The sequence below is a fragment of the Pleurodeles waltl genome, chromosome 4_2 (assembly GCF_031143425.1).
Source record: "Pleurodeles waltl isolate 20211129_DDA chromosome 4_2, aPleWal1.hap1.20221129, whole genome shotgun sequence".
Lineage (NCBI taxonomy): Eukaryota > Metazoa > Chordata > Amphibia > Caudata > Salamandridae > Pleurodeles > Pleurodeles waltl.
Window position 1 is genome coordinate 3,972,857 of NC_090443.1, and position 16,369 is coordinate 3,989,225.

Sequence of the window (16,369 nt, forward strand, 5' to 3'; positions counted from 1 at the left end):
CCCTTGCTGTTTTGACCATGATGACAGCATCATCTCCATATAGGAGCTCCGGCAAGCTCTGAGCCTCTACATGTGAAAAATCTGCCTTGATGTCAGTCAAGGCCTGCTCTAATCTACTGACGTATAAATTAAACAGAAATAAGGCCGAAATGCAGCCCTGGCGAGCCCCCCCCTTTTTATATCAAACCTAGGCGAGCACTTGAGGTCACAGGAAAAATGCGCTGAGGCTGTGGTATTCATGTGCAGATCTCCTCAAAAAAGGACGATGTCATGGTCCACCTCTATCGACAACATGAGCTGCCATTGTTTCTTCCTATTAGCACAGTCAAACTCTGAGGAAAGATCCATAAACCCTAAGTGTATTGACCCTGGGTGGGCTATGGTATACTTACTTGAAACCATATGAAGGTTCAATCATTGATCCACCATTGACCTCCCAGAACCAGAAGCAGTACTGCACTTCTGAAGGGACACCATTATCGTCAGCCCATTTCCCTACCCTTCACAACCAAGTCGAGAAAAGAGATGGGCCTACAACAGTGGCGGCCCATCCTTTAGGGCGGAGGGGCCACGCCCCCCCACCCCATGAAGAGTGTCTGTCAGGCTGAACAAAGGTCAGCCTGACAGACACTCTTTATGTTCAGGTCAGGCAGCCAGGAGCAGACATGCGCGATTTGCGCAGACTCCTGGCTGCCTGAGCTGAACTTTGCTGGGCTGAGGAGATCACGACCCTTATGGGCGTGACCTCCTCGGCCCAGCAAAGGTGCCTCGAGGCCCTCCCCTGGGTGACGTGGAAAGCGTCACCCATTGACACTCTCCCTGGGCGCTTCAGGTTTAAGCCCTGAAGTGCCCAGGGCGAGTGTCAATCAGTGGCACTTCGTCACAGAGTGAGGTGGGGTCAGCAGTCTCACTGACCCCGCCCCACTCTGTGATGAGGCTGGGACTGCTGCCTTCCCTCATTGGCTGACCTCAGGTCAGCCAATGAGGGAAGGCAGCAGTCCCAACCCTCCTGGGACCTGGAGGCTGAAGGTAAGTGTGTGTGTGTGTGTGTGTGTGTGTGTGTGTGTATGTGTGTGTGTATGTGTATGTGTGTTATGTTTTACATTGAATGTTTGGTGCGCGCGTGCATGTTTGAGTGTTATGAGTGTTGTTCATGGATGTCCGTGCGTGTGTGAAAGAATGAATGTGTTTGATCATGTAAAAGGAATGTTTGGTGCGTGCGAGCATGTTTGAATGGAATGAGTGTTGTTACTGGATGTGAGTGCGTGCGTGTGTGTGTGTGGAAGAATGAATGTGTGTGAATTTGTAAAATGAATGGTGCGTGCGTGCATGTTTGAATGGAATGAGTGTTGTTAATGGGTGAGCGTGCGTGCGTGTATGGGTGTGAAAGAATGAGTCTGTGTGTGTCTTTGTGTGTGTGCCCCGCCCGCCCTCCTCCCAAAGCTGCCGGCCGCCACTGGCCTACAACACAATGGGTTGTCTTGGTCCCCTCTTTTTGAACACAGGGACAATACTAGAGGATGCCCACGTTTGCGAAGGACCCTCTAACGCTGGGTTTGTGATCAAGGTCAAGACAGGGGCCCAAACCTCAATATCACAAATGTACATATCAAGGAGGATACCATCGGGTCCCCCGGGGCTTTTCTTCTAGTTAAACCTGCTGTACCCTTTTTGACTTCTTCAAGAAAAAAAAACACCAATTTAGGAGTTCCCGTTAACATCCCCCCCACACACCAACCAGAATTATGGTTTTATAGGTCTCCTCAAAAAAGCAGCCCAACAATCCTCTGTAATGTGGGCACTCACTGATACCACAGCATCTGTAGCCAAAAATGGGCTATTAACTAGGCCCTAAATTAAGAGCTACAATTTAGTGTGCTAGCTACAAACAGATCTTCCCAGGCCACTACCCTTTGGTCATTTTTGCACCCCTCAACTCCCTTTTATACTGCAAATGACATGTCTTCAATAAGACAGAATCCCTAGGCTTGGCATTCAGGGCACACATAAGATGTCTACACACCAGGGTACAACCCTTATCAAACCATCTAGGTTTTGCCAGCAATCCCTGAGACAATGGGGCCCCCAGAAAACTCGAAGCAGGCCTGGAGATTGATTCAAACTCCCCCTAAACTTCATGTTGCAGGCTACTATCCCGTAAACAGACCCTGAGCTAGTTCCCACAACTCAAATATAATGTCCTAAAAATACATCCAACTCTGTGTGCGATCAACCTAGTCTCCTACCTTCAGATGTAGGTCTACAAACACCCCTTCCCCCAACTGGGGCCTGATGTTCCAAAGGAGACAAACACAAATACACACACACCGGATTGTAAGCTAAATGACCTCATAGGAATCTCTGACTTGACAATACAAGGGAGAAGGGATGCTGAGATAAGGACAAAGTGTGATTAATTCTCCTGCAACTGGCGAATACCACTCCAAGGACATTTTTCAATTAAGCTTGTTTGTCAGAGTATTCAAGAAGGAACCTTGATACGTGTGATCCAAGTGAAGGCCCAGGTGCACCCTCCACCCCACCCCAAGGTCCCCTCACAAATGTACATTGAAGTTTTCTGCCACCATGAGGTTAACTGAGGGTGAGACAGAATCTGGCAAGTTCTGTAAGCACGTAACCAGGGCCTGCATATTACTTACATCTCAGGAGTGGAGCTTGGCGTTATAAACGTTCAACAAAATCAACTTAGTAGGTCCCACACAAGTAAAAGACAAGCCCTGTAACGTGCTAACCCCTGAGGATAGCGTGTGCATCCTTCCCTTCACCGCCAATTAAACAAAGGTAATGAAGCCCCCTTTTGATCTACCATTCAGAGATTCCATTGCTGAGGTAAAGGAAGTTTATACCCCTCTAAGAAAAACCAATTAGAGGTTGCCCAAGTCTCCTGAAGACAAATTACTCCAAAACCCCTAATGAAGTCATGCCACTTAGGATTTTCAAATTTACCTGGAAGACCTGCAATATTCCAACTGATACATTTGAGAGTTCTTATATCATTAACTAAAATGTTCTCTGTATGTTTGTTTGACGGATCTATCCTAGCTCCTCCCCTGCTGAAATTCCCTTCAAGTCAATCACAACCATTCGGGTTCAACTAATGAAAACCTTCCCTGGTACGTGGCTTTAAATGGGGCACGTTGCCCAGGACAACAACAAAGGGCATAGCTTCTAGGGGTAGATTTGGTATAGCAGAAGTGGAATATGGGGCCACGACTACCCCCAAAGATGTTGACTAAACCCTCTGCCCTAGGGCCTTGCACCAAACCATGGGAGTATACGGCTCCGCCTCCACACCCAGTGACCCTTTGACAGTCCTTAGTAACTAACCTATCTCCCTTATGCTGCCCTCCACCCCACCTGCCCACTAATAGGCACAAGTGAAGTGGATGTGGGAGATGGTATTTCACCCTGGTCCCTGGACCCCTCCAAGAACCCCTCACCTACCATGGGAGGGGAAGGCCCTCTAGTAGTAACGGCTGGTAGAGCAGGTGAGGCAGAAATTGATAAGTGATCGCCCATAATTTGCACATGATCGATCCGCTTATTTAACAAAAGCTCAACTGCAGCCAGCTGCTTTCAAATCAGGACCAGCTGGCAATCCCAATCAGAAATCAAGCAAGATTTCCATCTTATTCTTGACTTTGGGAGACTGAGTGCTAATAAACCTACCACAATAGGATTTACTCACAGCCTATTGTTTCTTTCTTTTCCCTACCGAAGACAAGCCCTTATCGGGTGCTATCACAACTTCTCATTCCAAAAGAATATCAGTTGTGCCAGACCTCAGACATGACAAAGCCACAGAAGAAGATGTGGCCAAGGACTGGCCCTCTTGTGTGCCTTCTGACAAAGACAACCTCACCGCTCACACATCTACAATTGAGGTGCCAGTCAAACATACTTCAGGAGGCTCAGAGGGATGAGAAGAGGGTGAGAAAAGTGAAAGGCGACATTCTGCCAGTACAATCTCCTTGATATCCATGGCATGTGTCAAAAACACATTCATTGTGGTGTTAGGTTAAGATCTGGAGGCACATGAAGGAGATTTAAGTTTCTCCATCAGACTATAAATGCCAACTATTTAATCGAATAGAGCAAAATGTGGCAATCATTAGGACTGCTACCACTAGCCTGTATGCCCACAACAACAGACTGGATAATTACCACCACAGACTCTGGTCCAGAGACTAGAGGCTTTCAAAACCTCACTAGTGGCAATACACTAGTCTGTTGATTTATAAAACCATTATTCACCACACCACCTGGGATTTTACCTTGTGGCTCTTCTCAAAGAGAACATCTCCCTGAGGTACAGCAAAACATATACCCTAATCAAACAAAGCAAATCCACCCCCCCCCCCCACAAATACCAGTAAAATCAACCACTAAATCAAATTAAAATAACAAACAATGAGTCCCACTGTGAGCGGATCCAGTTCCAAAATCAAAAGAGAAGTCCCGGTCTCCTCCAGGCTCTGACGGGTGCAGACAGGCCCACCCCTGGGGAGAGTAACGGCACTATAAGCACTAGGCTGACTCCACCCCCTTCCCGCAGCAGCTACGTCTAATTACACAAAGGTGTTCCCTGGGACCGCAAGTCTTGCCAGGGAAAAGAGGAGCAGTTCAGCAATCCAAGCCGCAGGGAGAGTAACTTTGCTATAAGAGCTAGGCTAACTCCACCCACCCCTGCAGCAGCTGAGTCTAGTTACACCAAAGTGTTGTCTAGGGCCGCGAGCTCCACCAGGGAAAAAAAGCAACAGTTCTGCATTCAGTGCCGTGGGGAGAGTAACAACACTATAAGTGCTAGGCTATCTCCAACCCCCCTGCAGCAACTGAGTCCAGTTACACCAAGGTGTTGCCTGTAATTGCCAGTCCCACCAGGAAAATTAGCAGCAGTTCAGCATCCCGTGCCCAGGGGGGAGTGGGAGAGTAACAGAGCTATAAGTGCTAGGCTAACTCCACCCCCACAGCAGCTGAGTCCAATTACGCCAAGTTGTTCCCTGGGACCGCGAATGCTACCAGGGAAAAGAGCAGCAGTTCAGCAGCCCACACCACGGGGAGGATAACGGTGCTATAAGTGCTAGGCTGACTCCACCTCCTCCCTCCTCCGAACAGCTGAGTCTACTTATGCCAAGGTATTCCCTGGGACCGCTAGCCCCACCAGGAAAAAGAGCAGCAGTTCAGCATCCTGTGCTGCAGGGAGAGTAACAACGCTATAAGCACTAGGCTGACACCCCCCCCCCACAGTAGCCGGGTCCACTTACAGCAAGGTGTTCCCTGGGACCGAGAGTCCACCTGAAAAAAGAGCAGCAGTTGAGCATCCCGTGCCATGGGTAGAGTAACAACGCTATAAGCGCTGGGCTAACTCAACCCCCCTGCAGCAGCTGAGTCAAGTTACACCAAGGTGTTCTCTGGGACCGCAAGTCCCACCAAGGAAAAGAGCAGCAGTTCAGCATGATGTTCTACTCATTTTCTATGAAGTAACTGGTGAACATGTTGCTGATTTCAAAAGGCAGTACTGAAGGTGGCTGTTTCACATGCTTTTTCCAGAATTAGGTCCAGGCGCACAACTATATATTTGTGAAATTAATAAAAGATTCCATGTCTATCGTCAGATTTTGCACCCTGGCCTGGCTTGTGCTTTTGGAAATGCTCTGCTTTTTACATGTTTGGAGGGCGAAGTAGAATAAGGTACCAGAGAATATAATGCTTGTTCGCTTGTCTTTGGTTTTAGTCCAATCAAGTCCCCTAAATTCCAATTGTGAAACATCTAACCACCTAAGTAATCAATGTTCATTGTTAAACATTTTAGCAGGTTACATCATGGGAGGGTGGAGAGTACCAAGAAGTGCCAAAATATTTTTAACTCAAGGGTGGCTCTTCATAAAAAGTTTGAAAACCACTGCATTAAAATGTGTGCTCTTTGCCACTTTAAAAACATTCCAGTTCTCATGCTTTTGGAACAGCATTGCCAAAGAGGTAGCCAGATTATTGACAAACTCTGTGGCCTATGAGTATCACCAGCCAAAAAGCCATGCAGCTGTTAAAGGACTGGTGGCAGGAAACATGTTGAACATCGAGCAGCAAGCACTCCCTTCAATTGGGTGGTCACATTTCTGACTTTGTGCGATCTGTGTCTTATGTATATATCAATTGCACCTCACCCAAGAGATCCCCTTCACCGGGAGCAAGTCTTGCAGTGTAGTGTGGTGGAGGGCTGGGGGAGAAAGCAAATGGGAGACTGATGTAGACAGCAAAAATATTTACCAGTGGTGAATAAGGCTGGAGGAAGGTCAGAAGAGAGACTAGTAGAAAAGACTATAGTGCAAGATGGAAAGCGTGTAAAAGTAAAGGATGAGGACTGCGAAAGGATGTGCGTGGCTAAGCGTGGCTAAGCGTGGGAGGAAGGAAATCTCTGTGGTAGATCCAAAGGAGGGAGTATGAGTAGGCCAATCACTAAGGCAGAGGCCTTCAAACTAAGGGGTGGGCCCCCATATGGAGGCCTCAAATCATTCCGGGAGTGCAAGGCTCTGACCAAAAGAAGCATTATGCTCTGCTTTAAGCTGAGAAAAATGCGGCACCAAGCCACTCTGCAATGGGCCATCACTAACCTATATGCTAGCTGGGAGCATGTGTCAAAAGGGAAGGGACTCCAAATACTCTTCAAAACCCCCACCCCCAATAATTACACTGTGGATATTTTTACACAATAGTAAGGCCTGTCAGACCAGAAAAGTATGTTTGGCATCATGTATTTGTGTGCATTTTTAAAAATGTAACAGAACTTACCTGCAATGTTTAAATAAGCCTAGATATATTTAGATGTTGCCAATTTAATAGAATAATTGTGAAAAATTTGGGGGAGGGTCCGATTATATCTTCTTTCTCCACTGGGGTGTGGGGGGGAGCATGAAAAAGTTTGATTTGAAGGCCGCTGCAGTAAGGGGAGAAGAATAAGAGGCAAAGAATTGAAACGTGGTTGTAGGATGAGAAGCAGGGGAGGGATGTAGAAGGTCTTGCTGCCCTGGGACAAGAGGATGATGCACTTTATGGCAGAGAATTGGGGACTGTTTGGTGGAGGATGAGAGAGAGAAGGGCAGCAAAGATGGCATATTGGTGCTCAAAGTCTTCTGAATCACTCTTGTTCTCTACACAGTGCACATGCCAGCATGGGGTACTTAAGAGAGAGATCTGGAGAAAGAGGCACTGAAAAGGTGATGGAGAGAGAATGAAGGAGGCTGAAATAAGCTTAAAAACAGAGACCCAGAGAAAGTGACAAAGACCAAGGGAAATATTAAATTAATAGAGATAGGAAGAGAGATATGAAGAGGAGGGTTTAAAAACACATTAGTGGTTTAAAGTAAAGAAACTGTTAACTTACAGAATGAGGAGACGTCAGTTGTTGCCTCTGTCTTAGGATGTTATATTGCTTATTTGTATGACCTTTTAAGCTGTGATACGATCAGCAATAAGTACAAAGTGGGAGAGAGAAAACATGGGCTGGGCAGATTCAATAAGAAAAGATACTTATAGATGAAACAGGTATTTGTTGTCCAAGACACTGGTGCCTCACTGGATAGATCACAGTGATTTATAGGTAACCAACCTTAGGCATCTTACAGCAGGTAGGGAGTGATGAAAAGGAGATGCAGAGAGTGGCAGGAGGGAAATTGTTTTTTGGGGTGATGACAAGAGGAATCAGATAGTGGCTGTGCTTTGTAAATCATGATATGCTATTAGTGATGCTTAGGTAGGTAAGAAAGTGTCCCATTGAGACAGGAAACTGTTTAGCTGCTCTAAAGCACCTGGAGGCTGACTGCTCATATGCCTCTTCCTACTGGTAATATTTCACTGGGTGCCCATTGCTGAAAATGGAGTACGTTTTGGAAGAATAACTGGAGTCCTAGGAGGGCAGAGAGGCCATCAAGGTTAAGCATTAGGTCTTTTTACAATTGTTTGTTGTATGTGTGTGAGCAAATGGGTTAGGGTAAGTATAGGAGCAGTGATTATCACTCGTGTTAATCCAAAATTGTTTTCTTAAATATTTTAGATACTATTGTTCTATAAATATATTTTTATGCTTTTACTGAACATTACCCCAAGACATCATATATAATGATCCTTTTTCCCCACACACGGATTCTAATTAAATATACACACCTTGCTATGTATAAACATTTAGTTAAATTCCTCAGATTTTAAGTTGTAGCATTATTCACCATGCACTCTTGCTGAATATTTCTAGAAAGTATTATTATTAAAACCTCTCCTGTTAATAATATTCATGTATATAACGCATGCTTGGGTATTGGGTCTGTGCTAGCATGGACTTTAAATTACTAAAACAGCAAAGTGGAAGTGGAAGTGATATCAAACACATTCACCACAAATGGCTATTCATGGTTGACACTTTCACCCACATTGAGTTCCTCACCAAACTCCCATTAACTCCTCTAACTGGAAGAAAAGGAGTGTGAACCACAGAAAAATTGAGATCTTGCCACTGTGTTGATGAACACCAAAGCCAGCTGCTGGCAGGACAGTGCCACCTTAGCAAATGGCCTAACAAGGTTTACCTGTTGATGTGCTAGTTAAGTCTAACCTGTATGGTTAGAGACACCATTGATAATCACACTTTTCTGCACTCTATGTGATGTTAATACCAAATTCTTTCTAAATGATAGATGCATTTCAAGCAATGGCACTAGCCAAGTGTATCATAACAATGAATAATTGATGAGAGATTAAACTCGATTGCCAAGCACTACCACTGGACATAGGTTCATTATTGTGCATGTTACAGTGCCTGGGCATGAAGTATCCTTCTAAGGGACGGCAAGAGTGTTGATGCTTCTAATAGGCTTGTATTCTAAAATAAGCGTGTTGTGTGCTCAGAAATGCACTACGAACAGGATAATGACAAAACACGTGTTTAAACTGCACCATTTGGTACACATTTTTTAAAACATTCTTTGTGGAAATATTCCTAAATATCTTGGATTTTTAAGTCCCAATAAGTTAAGACCAATTCAACGGGCCCAGTGCATTTTGAAATGCACTATTTGATGTTTCTTTTTCCTGAAATTGCACATCCTACTTGGTCTACTGGCCAAATGGGGATGTAAATGGAACTTCACCGTTCATGCTGCTAAAATTCCTTGTTGGAGAACCCTTAAATCCTGATAAAGAATAATCGGGACCAAAGTTATTTGTCAACTATTCTTTAAAATACACCAATGGCTGTACATTGTCCAGAAAGATACCCCCTATGTTATTCAACATACAACAACAGTGAAGAGAACCCATATATTTGACCCAGGTTCTGAAAATGGTGCCCTGCCATGTTGTCACAAGTGGTAGCCCTCCCCGAAGTTTGAGTCTAGATGCGCCCCTGATTAGGGCAGTTCAACTCTGCTCATGTTTTAACATTATTTGTAGCCCACAAACCCATCTCACAGCTCTGTTATTTCTATCTGAAAAAACAACATGGACTGTGCTCATTTTTAGGTCCAGTGTTAGCGTACGACGTGTTGTATACTTTTACTTTACTTATACTGTGAAGAAAAGCTATTTAGGGGGTCATTCCGACCGCCAGGGCCGCGAATGATGTAAGCACCTCCAACAGGCTGGCGGTGCTTCCATGCCCATTCTGACCGCGGCGGTAAAGCCGCGGTCAGAAAACCGGGGCTGGCGGTTTCCCGCCGGTTTACCCCCGGCTGGGCGAATCCGCCAGGGCAGCGCTGCAAGGAGCGCTGCCTTGGGGATTCTGACCCCCTTTCCGCCAGCCTGTTTCTGGCGGTTTTCACCGCCAGGAAGAGGCTGGCGGGAACGGGTGTCCTGGGGCCCCTGGGGGCCCCTGCACTGCCCATGCCACTGGCATGGGCAGTGCAGGGGTCTCCTAACAGGGCCCAGGGCGGCTTTTCACTGTCTGCCTAGCAGACAGTGAAAAGCGCGACGGGTGCAACTGCACCCGTCGCACGCCTGCAAGACCGCCGGCTCCATTCGGAGCCGGCTTCTGTGTTGCAGGCCACCTTCCCGCTGGGCCGGCGGGCGCTAACATTGTTAGCGCCCGCTGGCCCAGCGGGAAGGTCGGAATGCCGCCAGCGGTCTTTTGACCGCGTGGCGGCTGATTGGCGGTTCCCGCCTGGCGGGCGGCGACCACCGCCCGCCAGAGTAGGAATGAGGGCCTTAATTTGTTAGTTGCAGTGTCCTTCAAAAATTCTTGCTTGCTAGTGGTCAGTTCTGCATCTTTATCCTGCCTTTTTTTCACTTTGGGAGCAGCACAAAGTACTGTGTAATTATGCTATGTCTAGATGATTTCTTCTGTAAGGGACTTTTTTTTAGCATTTACCTGTTTCACTTCAACACTGTGGGTGCTTGTTCAGTCCCTCCTCCCTACCAACTCCTTGCAAACATAATAAAAACAGAGGGGGGGGCTTTTCCAGGGCCAGCTTGCTCTCCCCTCACTGCTTTTTTATGTTGTGTAAACATGATTCCGTTTCTCGTGCATATTTTGAAAAGGTCACGGTAAAACACGACCCATGTGTTTATGCGAGTTGAGCTGTAAAGCTTATTGTTTTCATCACCGTGAGCGCTGAACGGTAAAACACGATCCATGTGTTTATGCGAGTTAAGCTGTAAAGATTATTGTTTTCATCAGCGTGAGTGCTGATCGTAGCTCTCCATTCAGTAGACAAATATAAACATTTTTGTTATTGTAAAATCCAGAGGAGACTGCAAGACACCAACAGTTTATTCGTGGACAAGAGGACCTGTGGCAGAAGGGGACCAAGTCCAAGAAGCACAGCAGAGTCCAGGAAGGGCAGGAGCCCCTACCCAACAGACTGAAGGTGCAAGAGGTGAGTTGACGGTGGAGACGGAGAGTCAGCACTGCACCCAAGAAGACGAAGTCGAGTTCCTGGCGGATGCAGGTGATGTCCCATGATGGAAGGAGGATTGAAGTTGGGTTTGGGTCTTTGGATTCAGCCAACAGGCCTTGGCACACGCAAATCTTGCGGTTAGCGGAAAGTGGAGCTGCCGGGGATTAGGAAGGACCAGGTGGATTCTACCCAGGAAGGGGAATCAGAGGGGGCCCTAGGCAAAACATAGAGAGCCCACCAAAGACCAGGCAGCACCCTCAGGAATCCCCCAGGACAGGGACATGAACGTCACAGGAAAGGCCCATGCAGCACTACGAAAATGGCTCCCACGTCGCCGGAAAACCACTCAGGGAACTGTGCATTGCAGAATGGAGTGCGGAGGGCTGGAGCTTCAGGATGCCTGAAAATCTTGTGGCGAAGATGCCATCAAGCCTTGGCAGCTGCAAAGGATACAGTGCACGGGGTTACTGTCCTGCATGGGCAGGCAAGGGCTTACCTCCACCCAAGTCGGAAAGCTAGAAGAGAGGATCATCAGGACCACTTCAATCTATGATCGGTGATGCAGGATCCACACAACTCAGCATGGGAGGGGATCCACGCAGCCGGCCGTTGTTGCAGTTGGTGCCTACAGAAGTAGGAGAGTGACTCCACCCCAAGGGAGATTCTTTATTTCTTCTAATGCAGGCTGAAGGTGGGCTGTCCTCAGAGGATGCACAACTGGGGAAATGTTGCAGTTGCTGGAAGGAGCCAGAAATACAATGTTGCAGGAGGCATCTTGCTTCTTTGCAGCAGCTTGTCGGGTACTGGAGCATTCAGATGCTGTTTCTTCGGTCAGAAGTCGAAGTGGAGAGTGCAGAGGATTCCTACTCAGGTCTTGCAATCCCAATCTGAGGAACCACCCAAGAGAGAGACCCTTAATAGCCTTGAAAGGGGGATTGGTCATCTAGCTGGGTGACCACCTATCAGGAGCGGGATCTGACGTCATCTGCTGACACTGGCCACTCAGATGCTCCCAGAGTTCCCTGCCAACCTTGAATCCAAGATGGAAAAACCCAGGGACCCTCTGGAGGAGCTCTGAGCACCACCCCTGGGTTGGTGATGGACAAGGGACTAGTCACTCCCCTTTCCTTTGTCCAGTTTCAAACCAGAGCAGGGACTGGGGGTCCCTGGACTGGTGACTGGTATAGACTGTTTTATGCAAGAAGGGCACCACATGTGCCTTTCAAAGCATTGGCAGTGGCTTGGGGAGGCTACCCCAAGCCTGTAACACCTATTTCCAAAAGGAGAGGGTGTAACGCCCCTCTCCCTAAGGAAATCCTTTGTTCTGCCTTCCTGGGCTTGAGCTTCTCAAGCATCAGGAAGACAGACACCTGTCTTAGAGGTGGCAGCAGCTTGGGCTGCCTGGAAACCCTCAGAAGGCTAAAATGGCAATACTGGAGGCCCTCTAAAGAGCCCCCAGATTGCATGGAATCATACAACCAATGTTTGCAAAAGCATTGGAGTATGATTCCAAATTGTGTGATACCAAACATGCCTATGTTTGGAGTTACCATTATGTAGCTGGACATAGGTATTGACCTATGTCCAGTACACATGTAAAACGGTGTCCCCGCACTCACGAAGTTCGGGAAAATGTGCCTGGAGTTTGTGGGGGCACCTCTGCTAGTGCAGGGGTGCCCTCACATGCAGGTACTTTGCACCCTGCTCTCTGGGCTAGACGACCTGCCATAGGGGTGACCTATAAGTGACCTGATGGAGTGAAAAGTGGCAGTGAAGGGTGCTTGCACCTTTTCACATAGGCTGCAATGGCAGTCCTGCAGAACCCTTTGCCTGGGCTCCCTATGGCTGGCAAAATATATGCTGCATCCCATGGGAATACTCTGGAACCCAAATGCCCTGGGTACCTAGTGACTTATAATGGGGCACCAGTGTGCCAATTGTGGATGACATGCAGAGTTTGGGGAGAGAGAGCATAATCACTGGGGTCCTGGTTAGTAGGATCCCAGTGAACAGAGTCAACACACACTCACATCAGGCAGAAAAAAAGGGGTAACCATGCCAAGAAAGAGAGTACTTTCCAACACACATGGTAATATTTGTGTCATATTGCGGCAAACCAATCAGGGCCTTGCCGTTCCCCAGGATCTGAGCAGGAACCTCAAATCTGCGGATCAGTTGGAAAAAAATAGGCATTGAGGGGTCAATAAGGAATGTGTGCTATGGGGTCAGGATACAGGTATCCTGACCCCTTATATGTTTTTACACTGTTTTTTCCCACGTCCTGGCAATGTGAGAAACAAAATGGTAGGCACAACTTTTCTGTCAGGTTGCAGTCAGCCAATCAGGGCCTTGCTCTTCCTCTGAATCCATGGAGGATTCAAGGAGGATCCATGTTCTATTTTATATATATATATATATATATATATATATATATATATATATATATATATATGCAAATTTGGTTTTTAATACCTAGAAAACTACAGAATAGATTTGCATCAAATAACAGAAGGCCTCTTTCTGGACCAAGAGCTACCATTCGGCCAAATTTGGTGTAATTCCATCCAGTGGTTTCGGCTCTATCGCTGTTCAAAATTCCTATGGAAAAATTACTGGGGAAAACTTGTTTTGGGACCCCCTTTTTCTCAGCCCCTGCTTAATGGATCACCCTGAAACTTACCAGACAGCAGCTGAAATGACCACCGTTAAAAAAAAAAAACATTTCATGAAGATTCATCAAACGGCGGCAAAGCTCTTAGCAAAACAAAAAATGGCTTTTTCTATAGAAACTAGGACGGTCATTACGACCCTGGAGGTCATGAGACCGCCAGGGTCATGGTCGGAACGCCGCCCAAGTGGCGGTCCCACCGCAACATTATGACCATGGTGAAAGCGCAATGACAGCCAAGGTCACGGTCGGACCGCAGCGTTTCAGCGGTCCTATTGCACCAGGGAAGCGCTGCAAGCAGTGCTGCCCTGGGGATTACAAGTCCAGTCTCCACTAGCTATTGCATGGCTGTTTGACCACCATGCAAAGAATGACGGAGCCAAGGGTGCGGGGGCACCATGGGGCATGGCCAGTGCAGGGGCCCCCATGGCTAGCCCCATCGTGCAGTGAAAAGTGCAATGGGTGCTGGTGCACCCAAGGCACTGCAACATTACAGCCGGCTTGATTACGAGTCAGCGTCAATGTTGTGGCCTGTTTTCCACTGGGCCAGCGGGAAGCAGACCGCACTGGCAGTCTCCCGAACACAGGAGATTGGCGGCCCACCAAACTCATAATGAGGCACTAGGTCCTACCTATAATTACCTAGTGGCGGTATAATTACCTCGTGGCGACCGCCACTAGATAATATATATGTAAATATATATATATCGGCTCACATATAATGATGTAACATACATAACCCTTTGCTCTAGTATAATAGGCGCACACCAGCTATCGGTGTAAGCCCTTCTCCTCTTTTTAGGGGGTGAGCCTGAGAGTGCGTGCGCTAGTGCATGCACCTTGTTTGCGAGACTCTGTTGTGTACAGTAAAGGGCTTGGAGCGCGCCTGTCGCTCACCATTTGCTGGTTTGCATGGCACTCTTCTTCGTAATTCGGGAAACGAGGCCTGACATCATTTCCGTTCCTCTGTGTGGAGCAGGGAACAAGCACTGATTGATTCAGCTTAATTGGTGCCCGTCTGCTGCTCCCGACGTGGTTGAGGTACTATTTTGTTCTTTTTACTTCCTAGTGCCCTGCAAACAGACGGCTTGTGACTGGTAAACAGTGCTCAGCAGGTCAAACAAAATTTTAAAGTTTTATTTGTTAAAGCTAACTTTCGTTCATTTTGCCAAGCTGTCTTTTCTCACTTTCCACTCATGTTTTATCTTTTTTTTTGCTCATGGGAGCTTTTCTCAAAAGATGATTAACTTGTTTGAAATATTGCAAAGCAGCACTGTTTCTTTATTATGTGTAATTTTTTAACTGGTGCTGCATAATCGTGCAGTACACCCCAGTCCACCCCACTAAAATGTGCCTCACTACAATCCACCCCAGACCACCCCGCTTGACCCAACACCAGTCAACGCCACTTCAATCCAAACCACTCACCCAAATCCAATCCACCCCAACCCACCCCACTCCAATGCTACCAACCCACCCCAATCTAATCTGCCCCACTGCAATTCGCCCTACTCTAATCAAAAACAATCTGCACCACTTCAAAATAACCTACCCCATTCCAGTCCAAAATAATATACCCCACTCTAATCCAAAACAATCTGCCTCACTCCAATCTACCCCAGTCCAAAACAATTGGCCCCACTGCAATCTGCTGTACTCAGTCCAAAACAATATGCCCCACTCCAATGTGCCCCACTGCAATCCAAAACAATCTGCCCCACTCAATCCAAAACAACATGCTCCTACTCCAACCATCCCCACTCCCATCTGGCCCACTTCAATCCAAAACAATCTGTCCCATTCAAATCTGCCTCATTCTAATCCACCCAACTCATACCTACCCTACTCCAGTCTGCTCCACTCCAATCCAAAACAATCTGTCCCACTCCAATCCGCCCCACTCCAATACAAAGCAATATGTCTGACTCCAATCCAATCCACCTCACCCCAATCCAATCCACCCACTCCATCCCAATTCACCCCACTCCAATCCACCCCCATTCGATCTACCCACAAAACCCAATCCACATTACTCCAATTCACACCACCCCAATCCACCCTAATACAATCTGTCCCACTCCAATCTCCCCCACACCAATCCAAACCAATGTGCCCCCCTCAAGTCTGCCCTACTCCAATCCAAAATAATATGTCCCACTCCAACCTGGCCCACTGCAATCCGAAACAATCTGCCCTACTCCAAACCAAACCAATCCAGTCCACCCCACTCCACTCCATCCCAATTCACTCCACTCCAATCCACCACACTACAATTCAGCCCACCCACCCAATCCACCCCAATCCAACCCATTCCAATCTACCCCAGTCCAATCCAATACTCCTCACCCCAATTCAACCCACCCACTTCAGTCCAATCTACTCCACTCCAGTCCAATCTACCCACTCCAGTTTGACCAACCCCACTCCAGTTCATCCCACCCCACTCCAATCCAACCCACCCCACTCCAGTCAGGTCCACTTCTACCCTTTTCACCTCACTCCAATCCAATCCAACCCACCCCACTCCAGTGCAATTCACTTTAATCCACCCCACTCAAAACCACCTTAATCTACCACACTTCAATCCAAAACACCCCTCTCCAACCCATCCCCCCACCCAACTCCAATCCAATCCAACCCACTCCAGTCCAATGCACCACAATCCAACCCACCGCACCCACTAATTCCACCCCCACACAATTCATTTAACCCCACCCCAGTACAATCCACCCCAGTCCAATGCACCCTACCCAACCCTAATCGACCCCACTCAATCCAATCCACCCCACTCAATCTAACA